The 15,055-nt window shown below is 44.3% G+C and overlaps 1 protein-coding gene across 4 annotated transcripts in view; it reads left to right on the top strand.

Moving 5' to 3' along the window:
• Positions 1–15,055, top strand: part of SPEG (striated muscle enriched protein kinase) — a 2,620,794-nt gene that overhangs the window by 1,188,705 nt on the left and 1,417,034 nt on the right. The gene's annotated exons all lie outside the window — the stretch shown is intronic.

The raw sequence follows: 15,055 nt of genomic DNA, 5'->3' as shown, positions 1-15,055 counted from the left end.
GTGGGAGGAACATCCAGGCGAAAGAATGTTACAGTTGGTAAGTAGCTTGTTCTTCTTTTGTATGTTCTACTCCGGATGTGCTATCCTTTCTGCTTTCATTAGCACACAAAGGTCTTCATATTGGAACCATTAAGGGTTATCTGGCAGCGCTTTCCATATTCAAGCGCTCTTCGGAAGAATGTTCCTACTTCAAAATAGCCTTGATAATTCAATTTCTGAAAGCACTCACAAACGTGTTCCCACCTTCTACTTTTCAGGTTCCAGTTTGGGACCATAACCTGGTTCTAAAATTCCTAATGTGTCCACCTTTTGAACCCTTGCACACATGTCCATTGAGATTGTTAACCCTTAAAAACATACTGTTGGTTGCTCTAACATTTGCACGTAGAGTGAGCGAGTTGCAGGCACTCTCTTCCAAGCCACCCTTTATGGAAGCGACAAGGACAGGGTTGTGTTGAGGGTTAAACCCTCCTTCTTGTCTAAAGTTGTATCGGATTTCCATTTAAATCAAAAAATAGTTCTGCCGGTGTTTTATCCTCTGCTGCATCCCATTAAAGAGGAAGAAAGGCTTCATAGATTGGACCCTAAAAGAGCTTTAAGCTTTTATATTTCTAGGATGTCCAATTTGAGAGTAGATGATCAGCTCTTTATAAGATATACTGGACGAAAATTAGGACAAGCTGTTTCTAAACAGACTTTGTCAAGGTGGATTATCCTTGAGATTTCAGAGTGTTACAGATTGCCGGGCAAGGATCCACCAGGGGGTCTGTGGGCGCATTCTACTAGGGGCATGGCCTCGTCCTTAGCCCTGCAAAGGGGAGTACCCATTAAAAACATTTGTGATGCTGCAACATGGTCATCATTGCACACGTTCACCAAGCATTATTGCTTGGATACTTCCCACGCTCAGGACGTCGCTTTTTGTAAAGTGGTAAATTATTCAGCCCTGTGAAAATTGGCAATTCTAAATTCTCCACCCTCCTCCGGCCTTGTGTACCGCTTTGGGAGTCTGTCAAAGTTGAGGAATACGTTGGAGGACACAATCCATTCAAAGAACAAGTTACTTACCAACAGGTAACGTTCTTTCAACTGGATATTCTTCCAAAGTATTCCTCATCGCCCTCCCATCCTACCCCTCTGTAGAATTTCCCATGCTGTTACAGCTTTCGTTCCAACAAGGCTGACTACTGCCTGCCTGTACTAACAGCTAACACGTGGAGGGGTGGGGGGAACAGAACTGAGGCCAACACCAACAGGCGCTGTGCGTGCTACTTATACCATCCGATGACGTCACCCTCGACGGAGGCTTTCACGGGACATCGACTTGATGCCATCGACACAGGACGCCCGCTGCCGAAAAATATTTCAGAAGCAGCACAAGCTGGACCTAAAGTGTCAAAGATGAGGAATACGTTGGAGGAACATACAGTCGAAAGAATGTTACCAGTTGGTATGTAACTTGTTCTTCTCTGGAAACTTTTACGCAGCCAGGGGGCGCAGCATTCCGTCCAATGCCTCTGCACGCCCCATGACGGATATGATCCCGGGGCTACTATATATAGCAGCGCAGCACCCCATGACCTCTGTTCCTTCTTTCCATGCACTCTGTTTGCTAATTGGAATCAGGCTTATCAAGCTTTTTATTTTGAAAACACCATGCCGACTCCGTCGAAGGCCTCAGGTTTCAAGCCGTGTGCTGATTGTGGCCGACAGATGTCGGTCTCGAATCCACACCGCATATGCTTGCACTGTTTAAGCGAGGTCCATGACACCCAGAATTGTGGGTCATGTCAGTCGATGCACCCAAAGGCCTTACGGGTACGGGCAGTGAAGAACTTCACGTTCATCCACAAGGCGAAGGGTGAGGTTCCACGGTCTCAATCAAGGTCGTATGTCACGGATTAACGCTCAGAAGAAGAAGAAGAGGTCACGCTCCACATGTTAGTCCTCTCCTCAAACAAAAAGAGCCACCACTCTAAGGGTTCCTCTGAGCAGCCGAGACAGGTGCCTTTTCCAACCCAGTCCTCCACACTAGAGGAATGGGCGAACTTCCGCAAGAAGATGCTTGACATCTTTGCCAAGGCACCGGTGCTCCAGCCACGGTGTCTGTGGCGCAGGCAATGGCACCGTCAGCTTCAGCAGCAGCATTGATGGGTTCCACTGCATCTTCCGGGACCGGCAGGATACCCTCGGAAGACCCCACCTGCAAACCTACGGGCTTGAGTCTGGTCCAGAAGGAGAACAAGGTCTCTCAGCAAGGCCCTCAGGTGTCCCGACCACAGCTTGAGCAACAGCATCGAAGTCGGCGCCGATTAAGATCATGGACTCGGCGGCTCTGCAGCAATACATCCCACTCCCCAGGGACGCCTTTATGTCTAAGATGTATGACATCCACAATGAGGACGGTGACCAGGTCCCTTTTGCGCTTGATCCCATGAGTTCTAGGGAGGCAAGAGACTTCCCACAGGAATTTTACAGCGGAGATGAGGACGTGCTGGACCTGGCAGACTAGCTGCAAGGGCCCAGCGGTCTAGACACTTCCCTGCTCCCACACCAGGTAAGCCTCAGTGCGCCCCCAGAGCTGGACATCTTACCCCCTCCCACCCCAGGTAAGTCTCAGTCTGCATTCCAGCGCATGATAGCTAATGTGACCAATACTCTGGCGCTCTCTGCTCTGTCCAGGTCCAGACTTCAATACTAACTCTGTGACATTCTGGACGATGCCACAAAGAAGGAAATGCTCCTACCCTTTAATGTGGCAGTGAAGGCCCGGCATTGGAAGTGTGGTAGAAACCTGCATCTGTTTCAGCCGTGGACAGGGACCTGTTGTGGAAGCACTGTCCTGCTCCGTCTGACCTAGCTTTCCTTTCCGCCTACATTTCACCTGACAGCCTGGTGACTCAAGTCGCAACGACGAGCCTGAAGACCTCTACCTTTCCGTCCGTTCCAATGGACAGAGAGAATAAGAAGTTGGACACGTAGGGCAAGAAGATATTTGCGTCAGGCAGTCTTGCATTGGGAGCCGTCAACGCATCTTGTGCCATTGCGAAATTCACCTTCAGCCTCTTGTCGTCAGTAGCCAATGCAGCGGAGTATGTCCCCGAGGGAGAGATGAGGGATGGATTTCTGTCCTTAGTCTCAGACGGCAAGGAAGCGGCATGACAAATGCTGCAATGTGGACTGGACATATGGGAATGCGTCGGTAGGTCCACTGCCACTAGTACGGTTGTGCGATGCCATTCTTGGCTATGGATGTCAGGTTTTGCGGCCGATGTTTAGACGAGGCTGTTAAATATGTTTAGGCGACTGCTAAGTGTTTAGGGCATGCAGTCTAGCAGTCTTCCACTCAGTCCACTTGTCAGGGCAGTTTTTTTTTCACTTCTTCTGACTTTCACACCAAGGGGCCTTGGACAACCTGCCCCAGGACCAAGGCAGGCACTTCCTGAGAGGTAGAAGTAGGGTTACCGAGCGGGGCACGGGTCAGTTGCAGCAACCGCTGTCCCCCACAGGGAGTCAAACCTCAGTGATGGCCTTAATCACTCATCACCGGTGGGAGGGAGGCTTTCCTTGGTCAGCTCGGAATGGCTGGACACAACGTCTGATGCTTGGGCCTTACTGGTCATCCCTTAGGCTTATTGCCTGCTGTTTCTCCAGTTCCCACCAGACCAGGGTCCCATGGTCACCCCCTTGCCTCCGGATCCCATCCTCCTAGAGGAGGTACGTCAGCTTTTAGTGAATAGAGTGCAATCGAACTGGAGGTGGTACTCCACCTATCTTCTTGCGCCGAAAAAGCACAAAGGCATGCACCCGTTCCGGATCTGCGTTTGCTGAACTTGTTCTTACACAAGGACAAGTTCAAGATGGTTACTCTAGCCCAGATCCTGCAGGACTGGTTGGGTTCCTAGGATCTTCAGGATGCCTACTTCCATGTGCCGATTCATCTAAAGCACAGGCAATACATGCAGTTCGTAGTGACCTAACAGCATTACCAGTTCAAAGTCATGTTGTTCGGTCTTTCGTCAGCACCCAGGGGTTTCACCAAACTGCTGGCAGTGGTAGCGGCTTGCCTCAGGAAGGAGAGTCTCCATGTCTTTCCCCACCTGGGTGACTGGCTCGTCTGAAGTCGCTCACCGGAACTAGTGTCGGAGAATCTGCTCTGCACATGCACTCTATTCCACAGTGTGGACTTTTCCCTGAACTTCAAACAGTGTCACGTTCTGCCATTGCAGTCTCTCCGATTTATTGGGGCAGTCTTGGATACTCGCCTGGGCAGGGCTTTCCCGACCCAGGATCGAGTGGCAAACATCTTTCAGATAGTCGATGTCCACCAATCACAGGGAAACGTCTGTGACTCGGCCTTCCTATGCCTTCTGAGATTCATGGCATTCTGTATCCTAGTGGTGCCGGAGGCAAGGCTAGGCATGAGATTGCTTCAGTGGCTTCTCCACTGCTAAAGGTCGCAGTTCCAGGGCTACATGTCGGACTTTCGACTGGCCTCGTGCCAGGACTCCCAGGATCTAGCGTGGTGGGCCGTGAGGACAACTTGCTGAGATGTGCGTTGTTTTTTGTCAGCCTTGGCCCCAGGTGAGGGTATTCATGGACGCAGCTTTGACTGGCTGGGGCGCTCACCTGTTGGACCTGACAGCGAGCAGTCAGTGGTCTCCGGGGAAGTCTCAGGAACACGTCAACTTGCTGGAGTTAAGGGTGATCATGCTGGCCCTGGTCCCTTTCCTCCCCTCTGTAAAATGCAAGACTGTACTGATCCTGACAGACAACACAGTAGCCATGCACTACCTCAAGAAATGAGGTGGCGTGGGGTCCTTGCCTCTGTGCAGTGAAGCAATGAGACTATGGTTCTTGGCTCCGGAGAACAGTGTCTCCCTGACAGTGGCTCATCTGGCCGCATAGGAGAATGTAAGCAAAAAAAGCAAAGTAAGTTCCCAATTAGGGAATTCCCGTCCCCTGCACACTTTCACTGACTCTGTATGTGAGCCACACAGTTTAGAATAAATCTTGGTGTTATGTATAATTAAATTTTTCATAGACATTTCATTATTGCAATTATAATGAACCATTTGTTTTGTAGGATAACACATCACTATTTCTTATAAATTTCACATAAAAGTTTAATGTGCATGTGGTCCAACGTATTTCGAGACAATTCTCTTCTTCAGGGGCAAGTCATACTTTCAAATCATATCTAGAAAAAAATTAGAACATAAATGTCAATCCATTTTTTTGATAATTATATCATAATCTTAACGTAAATGCATTTGAATTGCATCAGAGTCTTAGCGTAAACGCATTTGATTTGCACAGGAGAATGTCACAGCGGGAGCCCTGAGCAGGCAGAAATTTGCTCTTTGCTTCCAGTGCCAACAGGAGGTGTGAGTTGTTCTGCTCCAGGGAATTTCCAGGGAATTTCTTCATTGGGGTGCTTTGGGAGACAGACTTTTAACCACCTTTACGCGCTCCCGCCGATCCCTGTCATCCTGCTGGTTCTCAGGAGATTGCGCCTCTTCTGAACCATGATGATCCTGATCATCCCAGACTGAGCTCCGACAAAGTGGTATCCTGAGTTGATTGGACATGTTCACCTGCCCTCCCTTGCGCCTCTGAAGAGGGTGAACTTGCTCTCCCAATTGCTGGGGCGGGTCCTCCATTCGAACCTCAGCAGCCTGACCCTTCATGCTTGGCTACTGAGAGGCTGAGATGCAAGGAGTGGGGCTTGCCGGAAAACGTCAGCAATGTACTCCTTTCAGGCCTGCTACAAAATCCATTTATGCCTGCAGGTGGTCTACATTTTCAAGCAGGCCTACAGATTGACACTGTGAACGGTTACCTTGCTGCTATTTCTGAGTTCAAGAGGTTCCCAGAAAAGGGCTAGTTATTCACAATCCCCACTGACTGATATGCTGTTCTTGCAGGGTTTGTGTTACTAGTTTCCTCCCTGCCAGTTTGTGGTTCTGGCGTGGGATTTGAATTTGGTTTAAACATTTCTTATGGGTGCTCCGTTTGAGCCCCTTCATTCCTGTTCTATTAGATTGCTCCCTCTTAAGGTGATTTTCCTGGTTGCCATCACTTCCACAAGCCAGATGAGTGAGCGCCAGACATTTTCTGTTTACCTTCCTATTTTGTTTTCCAAAGAGAAGTTGACATTGAGAGTGAGACCCTCCTTTCTGCCGAAGGTGGTCTCGGATTTCCATCTCTCTCAGAATATCCATCTTCCTGTGCTTTTCCCCTCCTCCTCGCCCTTCCAAGGCAAAGGAATGATTCCATCGGCTGGAGTCTATGGGCCTCATTAAGAGGTTGGCGGTAACCCACCTGTGCAACCAGCGGGCTGCCGCCAACCCCGTAACACTGTTTCCGCCGGCTGAGATCCCGTTGCGACTGGGACATTACAAGTCCTGGCGGCCCTGAATCTCAATTGCCGGAAATCGTAAGTCCCCATTCCCATAAAGTCCCAGAGGACTCTGTGGGAGTGGGGAGACAGAAGCCCCAGCACTGTTGCTAATGGTGCCTGTGCTTCTGTGAAAACTGTGCCTATCAGGGCCAATAAGCCTGACAGGTTAGACCCTGCCGGGCGCAGAGACCCCCCGACAGGTACAGTTGTCTACCGGTCCAGAATGGGTGCCAGTATGTTGCTACTGGTACCCTTAATTCTGGACTGGCAGACTTGTAATGAGGCCCTATGTCTCATGTACTAGAGAGGCTAGAAAAGATGACCAGCTTTTCCTTGGTTACACTGGTGCTCATGCTTGCAGGGCTGTGACCAAACAGATTCTCTCCAGGTGGATCATTCTCTGCATCTCAGAATGCTAGGATATAGCTGGGTAGGATTTGCTTGATGGTCTCAGAGCTCATTCTGCAAGAGGAGTGGCTACCACCTCTGCCATGCAGAAGGGGAGTCCATGTCCTGGACATTTGCCGCACGGCAACTTGGATATCTCTGCAAATATTCTTTGTGCATTACTGCTTAGATTCCCTTATGGACCAGATGCCTGTTTTGGTAGGGCAGTCCTCTAGAGTTTTCTAGTTTAGGTGATGTCCTTACTTCCTCGCTCCTCCAGATATACGTACGACTTTGGGAGTCTATCATAGATGAGGAATCTGTGGCAGGAAAGAATCCATTAGAACAAATGACTTACTTCTCTGTAATGTTCTTTCTGATGGATGTTCATATTGCCTCTATGGCCCATCTGCTTCAGAGCGCAAGGGAAGAAGGGTGCTGTGTCACTATATGTACTGGCCCCAGCGTCGCATTCTGCACACCCAGGTGGCAGAAAGGTTTCCGGAGAACAACTGCGTTCAGATAGGTATATCATAGAGAAGGGATTTGTGGCAGGAATATCCATCAGAACAAACATTACCGAGAGGTAAGTAATTTTTCTTCTCAACCCTCCACATGCTTTGCTGGTACTCAGAAATGTATTCATGTTCTCGCACGGCCCAAGAATTGCACTTTTGCCACCTTTCTCACAGGTGTCAGAAAACGCAGACATAAAGTTACACATCCAAGATACTCCAAACTCCTGTACCTATTTGCCCATACTAGCGTCCAGCCAACTGGACCAGAACAATAATTACTCATCGGCCCCAAATTGTTACACGTGTATACAACCACCATTCCTTTTCTCGATGTGACTAGATGGTTCACAGGTCTTTTTCCCACTTACTCATTGATATGTTTCTCTTTTGTCATGTTTATATTTCTCCTTGTGTTCTTGTCTTTAAAGAGCCGGTGAGTCAGGGTTTTTGGTTTGTAGGTAGTTCCTGAATCCGGGCCTCACACACTCTGCTTTCAGTGTTTGGGTCTGACGCACACTGGGATCTGCTTGCTTCGTGGTGCCCTATTGCTTCTTGCACTGGCAGATCAGCTGTGTATCTGGGAGGAGATTTTCGAAAGGCCTCCTTTGGACTTCTTCTAAGCGTTTATTTGGGAGAAGTGCCAGCATTTAAGCTGGCGTTCTATTACTACAGAATTTACTATGCACACAGGAAAACAGAAATGGAAAAAAGGCAGATGTAAGTCAGCTATGCCATTGTAGTAAGAGTTCTGCCTAAGTTCATTTTTCTGCTCTATAAAGCAAGATCAGAGTAAAAGATGACTTAATTTGGTATTTTTTGTTCCCTGCTGCATAATAAATCCACTTTTTAGGAGGGAAAGATTTCCCATGCGTTTTGCATCAATTATGGTGTCCGCATTCTTTCTTCGGTGATGCCAACACTTTTTGACAAATGTGCCTCCTTTTGTGGGAAAACATCAAAACCAGATGCCCATGCTATATGAATTGTTTGGCTCACCGATTCTGATAACAAAGAATACCAATTTGTCAAAAAATATATGTCACATGCATATCTGAAAGCTATTGGGGACATCAACATGAGAGCCAGGCAACCATGCTCAGAGTACTCAGGGTTATCAGCCCCTTTTGTCTATGGTCCACAACTCCATGAAATATCTTGAAGCCTCCGGAGGATATCTCAGCAGCAACATGCTCGCCTTGGAAGCAAGACGATACAGAGCAAAACAAGTTTGATCCCCAGGACCGCGCTTAGAAACCTCTGGGTAATAAGCCTGTTATAAATAACCTATCATATCAAATCAAGTGAACCCTCATTCTCGGGGCTGCCAATTATGGCAGGAATCAAAAAATGGATGTGGTTATTCAAGAACAAGCCTGGTCTGAGCATTTTGCCAATTTTTATGACTCACCTAATTTCATAATTGGGGAGAGGAACAAATTAATTAAGTGGTCCCTGGACTTTGTAGCCATGGATCTGGAAATGCTGATAAGGAAATCATCAACTTCCATAGCGGGGGGACCGAATGGATTGAGCAACTCAATCCTTAAAAAGGACCCCTCCCTATGGGCTGAGATCCTAAAAACACTTTTTGATAATATAATTTATCGGAAGAGCTTCCCGGACTCATGGAACAATTCCCTAGTGATACCAATCTATAAAAAGGGGGATAGATTGCTAACTGCTAATTATCGTCCAATTTCCCTTTTAGATGCAGACAGTAACATTTTTACAGGGATCATCTTAGGGGAATTGGAATCATGGGCAAAAAAAATGGGTGTCATCCCAAGACAGCAAACAGGTTTCAGGAAGGGTTTATCTACTTCTTTAAATGGGCTGGTTTTGAGCGCCCTGATCTCTCCTTCTGTCCAAGGAGGGGGCCCACCACTCTTTGGTGCTTGGTTAGATCTCTCCCAAGCCTTTGATACGATTGACAGGGATCTCCTTTGGAACAAATTAGATTAATGGGGTTTGCCTCCTACTCTCTTGTCAATATTGAGAGAATTACATGACAACAATTCCATGAGGTGAGGCTTGGTAGATCAGGCCTTTTGACAAATCCGATTGGTGTAAAGAGAGGGGTCCGTCAAGGCTGACTTCTAGCTCCCCTTTTGTTTATCTTGTTTATGGCAGATTTGGCTGAGGCGATGAAGGGAATAGGTCTAATATCGGAGAAAAACTAGGAAAAACAAAAATTAATTGGTTGGCATATGCAGATGATGTTGTAGTTCTCAATCACTCCCAAGTAGGGCTTCAGCGTCTTTTGTTCGCCTTAGAAAATTATGCCCGAAATAATAACCTCATTATCAATCCACTTAAGTCCAAGATAATTAGATTTAAACATCCGGAAAAGATAATTAAGCACTTTGTCTGGACCCTGGATCAACTTCCAATTGAGGTAGTCTCGGAGTTGACGTACTTGGGAGCTTCATTCAGCTCCTTCCCAACGAAAGGAAACTTGGTGCGCTTGTTGGAGTTAAAAGTTGTAAAATTGGGAGCACAAATGAAAAAAATCAAATCCCAGTTTTGCAAATTTTCTATTTTCCCCATGGTGAAATTCTATATAGGGAAAGTTATCCCGATTCTTCTGTTTGGTCTTGACTATAACATCTTAGCAATGGATCTCGAGTGGGATTCCTGGGAAGCCAAGTTATGGAAACGTACACTGGGACACCCGGACTGCGTTCCAATAGTCTCTCTTTGTTATGAATTGGGCCTGCTGTCTCTTAGATCATGGCTTCATTGGAAGTGGCTGACTCTATATAGATCAGCACTAGATGCTCCTAAGAATTCACTTTTTGAGGAAATTGCAGGTGAACTAAATCATGGTAAAAATCTATTCTTGGCTAAGTTCAAGCAAAGATGCCTGGAAATTTTAGAGAGAACGTATTGTGATTCGACCTTACTGCTCCAAAATCCAGACAGAGTAAAACGAAAGTTCAAACAAAGAGACTGGATTGAAACTATTGACAGTATGAAGAGGACAAAAAGGTCTGCCTCGCTTTCTGTGGTCGATAAGCCTCTCTCTTTGGTTCCCGCCTATCTAAAAAAAACACCTGATCTGAGTTTTGGATTATCTCTTCTTAGATTTCGTCCAAATCTACTTCCTACTCAAGAGATTTTGGCCTCTAGAGATAGAGAAGGGAAAATTGACCCACATTGTGATAAGTGTTCTATCAAGGTCTTCCAGTCTTTAAAGCATCTATTATCTAACTGTCAGGGTACTTGAAATATGAGGGTCAGAAGATTTACCAGGTTTGTCCATCAGTTATGCTGGCTTGTTTCTGATGCCTTCTGGGGGAGATTATCCTCCTGCCATGAATGGGCTCTTTCAATGGAACTTGTTAGAGCTCTGAGAGAAATTAATTAAATCAGTGATCCAGTCTCGTCTACGTATGGATTAAGGTTTTAGTAATTAGTGTCATTCTGGTCAAATCTGTTATGGAGGGTCCTTAATGGATTCTGTGTAATTAACCTGTTTTTTTATATGGGGGATCTCTCTTCTGTGAAACTAAGATCTACAGATTGATTAATTTCTCTGGGAGAAAAGTCTGCTTTTTTTACTTGAGTTGGTTCTCTGTTTGTTCTTCCATTTTTCTTTTAAGATGAATATTTTATTGATGTGGATTTTGTAAATTGTTTGAAGAATGTTAGTTTTATTTACATTTTGTATTATTGTAAATGTGTTAAAAGTCAAATGTTGGCTATTGCACAATAAATAAATAAAAATTATGGCAGTCTTTGACACGGGCATCAGATACTAAAATCATTGGCGGAATCAGAGACATCACAGCTGCCATCCATCCAAGTCGAGAGATTTGATGGTACGATCTTCAACTTTGCAAATAGAGATAGTAACATGTTCACTATTGAAAGGATATGCAAAAACCTTTATGTCACGACACCGCGCACCATTGTCAACTTTGACTCCATCTCTCTTGATGTCATTCAGAAGAAGTTCTTCAACATTACTAGTGAAGGCACCAAAGGAGCCTGCATTCCCGACAAATAATCAGTCTACCCTTCAGAATCGTTCCTAAGCTCCGGAAACACGGGAAATTCAAAAGGCACATGTCTAAATCAGCAAGCCCCTGCAGGACCCACTCTCATTCAATACCAAGGCCTGTAACACCTCAATACCTGATTTCTTCTTCATATCCTTAAGCTCTGCGAGACCATTAACCTCCTAGCAGAGATTGGAGTGAATGCTCATTCTCCTGATTCCATACTTCCTAGAGCCTTGCTGATAGATTATTATTATTTTTTATTTTTTATTTTTTTATTTATGTGGTTAATAAAATCAACCTTTCAAATATCAAGAGATATCACAATATCAAAACACTACAATTCATAAAAGCAAATTTGCAGTTTGTTCATTCACCACAGTTAAAAATTCAAAATTAGTTTAACTCAATTACACTAATTATGAGTATACACTAAATATTTCATCCAAAAATCGTACAATTGCTATTTTGGTCCTTAAGGCAGTTGATGAAAAGATACAATGCCACAAGTTCTTATTAATATGTGCATTTTGGTCTTCAAAACAATTTCCAAAGCATTTTTGCCGAATAGTGGTTACATTTGTACAAAACACTAAACAATGTTCCAACGTTTCTTTTTTGTCAACATTCTTACAAAAGCGACATACATTTTCTGATTGCCTAATTTGATTTCTGCGAGCCTGAACATCTAATGTTGGCCAAAGGTTCAACCGAAAAGGGAGAAACTTCTGACGAGTCTTTGAACAAGGAAATTTGGCCAAATAATCAGACATTGTTCTACATTGCTTGTGCCCAAATAGCGCTCGATCAAAATCCTTATAATTGAGACATTTATTTTGGGTCAAAATCCAATCATGTTGCTGGACTTTCATTTTGGCACGAGCTTCATTGTTTAACAGTAACTCTAAATCAACTGAGGCATCAGACATTGCATTCATAGTAAAAATACACCATTGTTTTGAAAAAGCCTGATTTTGCTCTAAAAGATGACAGGCCACCTTTCCCAAAATGTATGATCGCTCTAAAGACAATAGACATTTACGGAAAAAGGCACAATATTTCCAAATTACAAACGAGAACATTGAGAGTGAACCCAATTCAAATCGAATCAATGGTAAAGGTGTGCAAGCGGGCAAATGTAGTACTTGTTTCCAAAACAAGGATTCAATTCTATCCCACCACTCCACAGGTTTAGGACTGCGAGCCTCAGACCCATAGGTCAAGATTGGCATCACCCTCTGAAGAAAGAAGGTGAGAATGTGTTTACACGTAAATTTGCCAAATTTGGCCATAAGTATCTTTGCTTGCGCAATTAGGGACCGTAATTTGCCCTGGATCTCTATGTCAGGGTGAATGCTTGGTAAAGTATCCACTATAAGAGTGCCCAAGTACTTATAGTTGGCTACCTGTTCTAATGGAACATTGTGTAATCGCCAACAAAAAGTTTTAACTTTACAACTTTCATGCCTCTTACAAACCATTATTTGGGTTTTATTAATATTAATTGTCAAATGGTTCGTATCTACGTATGTTTCAAGGCCATGCAAGAGTTTCTGAAGACCAGTATGGGTTTTTGAAAAAAGAATCAAATCATCGGCATAAAACAAATAAGGAACATTATGCCAGCCTAAGCGGGGAGAGTCACTCACAATTTGACTCAGAGTTACGCCCAAGTCGTAAATGAAAAAATTAAAAATGGAAGACGCCAAAATACAACCTTGTTTCAGCCCTCTAAATTTTGAAATTTCGAGGTCAGATCACCACTCAAATTAAGTCGAACCTGCATGGTAGTATTAGAATGTAGTATAGTGATTAAGGATAATAGAGAGGATGGACAATTGTGTTTGATCAACTTATGCTGTAACAGTGATCGATCAATTGAGTCAAACGCGACCTGGAAATCTACAAATGCTAGATACAAGGTCTGCCTTTGGGCTGCGTGATCAGAAAGGAGCATTTGTAACGTGATGATGTTAGGGATGGTACCTAGTCCAGTCACAAAGCCTGATTGAAATGGGTCATTAAGGTGGGCCTGCGAAATCCACTTCTTGAAGTCTCTTAAAATCAGTCGAGAAAAGATCTTTCCTGGCGCATCTAATAGTGCAATGGGTCGATAACTGCACAGATCTTTCCTATCTCCTTTTTTATAAATAGGAACAATGATAGAATGAGTCCAGGACGACGGTAATTTTTGAGACTTCAAGATGAGTCTAAAGATGGTGAACAGAATACGGCTCCACACTTGTGGATATGCTTTGAACATCTTATTGGACAAACCATCTGGACCACAAGCGCCTGAATTGCTCGCTTTCTTGATATACAAAAGAATATCTTCAAGATCAAATTCTAAATGGAATCTAGGCAAAGAGTGACAACTGTCTATAAATGCTTCATTAACAGGCAGTTTGTAAAGATTAGAGAAATAAGCAATCCAGGCATGCTCTGAGACTTTATTTGCTTGGATTATTGCTTGAGAGCCAGAAGTTACTTGGTTAAGATAAGACCAGATTTTAGAGATATTCTTACATTGGACAGCAGCCAAAAGTAGCTGACTATCAGTGTGGTAAAGCTTTGCACGCCTTGCCTTCACCCAATTTCTATACTTTGTTTTAAGGTTGGAAAGATGTTTATGTTGAATGTTAGCTGGAAGATTCAGTACATTTCTCTTCTGTTGTCGGAATAGGCGCTTGCGATCTCTAATTTCTAAATCAAAGACGTGCGAAAATTGAACACAGATAGAATGTTTTGATGAGAAACTAGGGACTTGAGACCGAAACACTTGTAGCATATCAGAGTAGCAAACATTTGAGGAGTCAGCAGTGAGGGCTGTAGCAGCTACTGCCTGTGTCAAATAGAAATGAAAAGCCTCAACTGACTTCTCAGTCCATCGCAGTCTATTACCAGCATTGTTAACTCAAAATTGACTTTGCAAAATTCTGTCTCTATGCATATTACAACTGCTACTATACTGCCAGACAGCTGTAAGTTGTTTGTGATCACTCAGCTCTGAATGCACAATTTTGAAATCCACAACATCATGGAACAGGGATACATTTGCATACATATAATAAATGATAGATGCCGATGAGCCCCGGGACCATGTTGAGGGTGGAGGGATGTCGGAATGGAAAGCTCCGTTCAGCCTTGTGGGATTGTGATGTTTACTAAATTGTTCCCATTGTTTTATACGAATGGAATTACTTTGTTTAGTCGAATTAATGCAATCCAGATTAAAGTCTCCTGCAATAAAAAGTTTTTGAACCGATCCATCCAATAGGATTACGTTCAGCATATCATTTAAGGCATTTAAGAAGCATTCAACCGTAATCCCCACTGGATTCCAGTAAAGGTTAATAATGGCATATAATGTTGTGGATAATTTAAGTCTTGTCATTTGTATAAAGGCATTAGGTGAGGACCACGGATAGATACTAGCATTATTATCTGCCTGTATTGCAGTTAGAAGCCCACCAAATGGTCTGCCACTCAAACCTTTATTGCCCGCTAGAGAGATCACATCATGAGCGTCCCAAATGGGATCAGTGGTCAACCAAGTTTCCTGAGGTAAAACTAGCTTATAGTTAGCTAGAGAACTGAGATCATTATTCAAGAGCTTAGAGTGACCCCTCGTATTCCAACTGATAGTAGAAAAGTTACATAGCTCAGCAGCTTGACCTAGCTAATGCTGTTTTGGAGGAATCTGACAAGATCTTTCACCTCGCAGCTCATAAACATGATTTTTATTG

Source organism: Ambystoma mexicanum, chromosome 9 (assembly GCF_040938575.1).
Source record: "Ambystoma mexicanum isolate Mex_15411 chromosome 9, UKY_AmexF1_1, whole genome shotgun sequence".
In the NCBI taxonomy this organism is placed as follows: Eukaryota; Metazoa; Chordata; class Amphibia; order Caudata; family Ambystomatidae; genus Ambystoma; species Ambystoma mexicanum.
The sequence above is the reverse complement of the archived record's forward strand: the minus strand, read 5'-3'. Positions and strand labels throughout refer to the sequence as shown.